Source organism: Pectinophora gossypiella, chromosome 19 (assembly GCF_024362695.1).
Source record: "Pectinophora gossypiella chromosome 19, ilPecGoss1.1, whole genome shotgun sequence".
In the NCBI taxonomy this organism is placed as follows: Eukaryota; Metazoa; Arthropoda; class Insecta; order Lepidoptera; family Gelechiidae; genus Pectinophora; species Pectinophora gossypiella.
In genome coordinates this window covers 8617836-8620955 of record NC_065422.1, presented here as the reverse complement: position 1 = coordinate 8620955, position 3120 = coordinate 8617836, and positions in this window count along the sequence as shown.

Sequence of the window (3120 nt, the reverse complement as noted above, 5' to 3'; positions counted from 1 at the left end):
TGTTTGTATACTCTTTATTGCTTTAAAATACAAAGGAAATAGATACATTTAGTATCTATTGCCATCGACTCGCAAAGAAGAATAGATAAATGAATGATGAATGATACTCCTTGCAATAGACTGAAGCAGTACTATCGATAGTATCGCTGTGTAAAGATAGTACTGATCTAAATGAACTATTGATAACCTATCGATACTATTGTTTTTTTTAAACTATCTAGTGATCCATCAATAGACAACACTAAACTACTATTAAGTAAAACTGATATAACACATTGAAAAATAACTGATATTGTAAAAAGTCAAATAATCCAACTTAAAATTACTTAACCTAGAACCTACTCCGTGTCAAACCTGGCCCAAAAGTGCCCATGACACTAGCAGCGTTACCGCGCTGGATTGCAACGGACAACCTCTGAGCCAAGTAAGACCCGGAGCGGGGGATAACTGATATTGTTCTGTGATTTGCGCTATAATAACAGTATCAATACATTTTAAGAAAGTTGCTATTTTAAGATGTTAACCTTTTTAAATTATTTCTATTCTTTAGTATAATTTTGAATCATTTTTTATTTCTGTATTTGTTACTGCAGTGTCCAGTGGTAAAAATTTTCAATAAGTACATACTTTATAGCAGAAATGTATTTTTTAAAGGATAATATGGCAATCATAAAAACGTACAAAACTTTTTTAGCATCACTGTAATACTATTTTTTGATACAGTAAGGGTATTCTATAGATGCAGCTCAACTATAATTGTATAATAATTACTACTACTGTGTACTTTCATTTAAAAATTTATTATGTTGGTACATATTCGGGTACATATGCGTTACACACAAACTTAACCTAATTTTAGTTCGACAGCTCTTAAATTTTAATACTCTTATCATCTCAAACGAAAACTATCTGCATCTATTTCTTACACGTATTGTAAGAAAGAGATACAGATAGTTTTCGTTTTGTAAAACACAAATAAACATAACATAAGGCTATATCCCAATTGGGGTGGTCAGACGTACGTACGGTCACGAGCATTAATATGTATACACTTTGGTACCATGTCACATTAACTTTTTTGACAAATTGAACTGTAAGTCTCACTTAATGTCAAATATGTTAGTGCGACAGAGTCCTAAAGTGGGTACATTGTATGGCTCATGACATGACTGTACATCGCAAGATGAACTAAGTACCCACACGTCATCTAGCTTTCTGTTAGACCACTGTATGTGTCAGTGAAAACTGCATAAATTAATAACTCTTTGAACCGGCGCTTCCCGACGGACTGGGAAGTCCGTGAACCACAGGCCCACAGTGAGTTCTGTCAAATTAAGTTAAAATTGAGTTGGTGGTTGCTCGAATCGACACCGTTATCAACTGTTTTAATATTATCATACCTTACTGCAAACTACTAGTTGTAATACCAACTTTTGTAATTGTATAAAATTATTTAAATAAGAGCATAAGTGCAGGCAATGCAAAAAATAATTTGTGAATATTTTTGACTGTTTTTTTTTATAGATCGAAAATCATGGTATAATTACCCAACTATCTCATTTTGGTGCCTAATGTAATTATAATTATAGAACACTTAGAAGTCTTCTATATTTAAAAAAGGCAATTTTATAAAACCCTGTATTTACAATAAACTTGGGAATTATTTGTCTAAAACTGTGTGAGTGTATTCTAAATGAGATCCTAGATATTAAGCGTTAACTTTTATACAAATTTTATCTAAAAATAAAATATATTTTAGATACCTACATCGTTGTTTTATCTCTTCTTGTATGATAAAAATAGAGTTATTAAAACAGAATCTCAGTCGTAAAACTGATTGCGTGGTGTGTGTCGGACGGACCTGCGCGGAGCTTGACTTGTCCCCTAGATCCTGGCACTGCCACCATCACGATTCGGGATTCTGACTAAACAGAAAAATTGACGAAAATTTGTCGAAAATTGTCGCCAAATATCAGAATTTGTCGGTCTGCCGTTCAAAAGTTATAAGCATTTTTGGTGGCAGTCTTCTTCAGTGAGGTGGAGTACCAACCTCATCAACTCTGGGGTCAGAGTTACTATTGAGCCGCCAAAGGCCCCTGACATGGCTCATGTAACGACTACTAACTTACATCAGTAAATTAATCAGTAAGTAGTAACGGGACCTAGGACCTAGTAACGGCTTGACGTGCCTTCCGAAGCACGGATCATCTTACTTTCGGACAATCTGGTGATCAGCCAGTAATGTTCTAACCAAACTAGGGATCACACAGTAATTTTTGTGATATGTCCCCACCTGGGACCTCCGGATCGTGAGCCCAACGCTCAATCACTGGTCCACGGAAGTCCTTGGTGGCAGTATACGGCCATTTAGGACTAACCAGAACCATAGGGGGTGAGGTCAGGGACCGATACGAATTGGTGCGGGGCGGGGCGGAGAGTTACCGTTCAATGCGTATCATATTATTATACATAGTACGTTCTATTTTTTATTCTATGATAGGTAATGCACTACCGTGCGCTGTGATCTTAGAGCAACACGGACTTCCGCGGACCGGAGGCGACTAGCCATGGCGTTAGTTGCATAGAGCAACCTCCGCAGAACGGACCTCCGCAGAGCAACACGGACCTCCGCGGACCGGAGGCGAGTAGCCATGGCGTTAGTTGCATAGAGCAACCTCCGCAGAACGGACATCCGCAGAGCAACACGGACCTCCGCGGACCGGAGGCGAGTAGCCATGGCGTTAATTGTATAGAGCAACCTCCGCAGAACGGACCTCCGCAGAGCAACACGGACCTCCGCGGACCGGGCTTAAAATTATGGTCTTGAATTTATATTCTTCTTGCATCTAAGTATTTTAATTAAAAAGTTTTTGACAGCAAACTTCACAAAAATGTAACCGTATTTTTCGTATTTATAAATCTTTGTATTTTTATATAGAATGACTACAATAGTTATACCGTTTGCTATATTATGGACATTGGTAAGTTGCAATTGAATAATATACGTCGAAACAAAAAATACTGGATGTATAATTACTTGAGTTAGAGTTGTGAAGTCTACAGAGCGGCAAATAGAGTTGTGGATGTTGTGATCCCGATCTGTAACCGGTAATAAGGGAA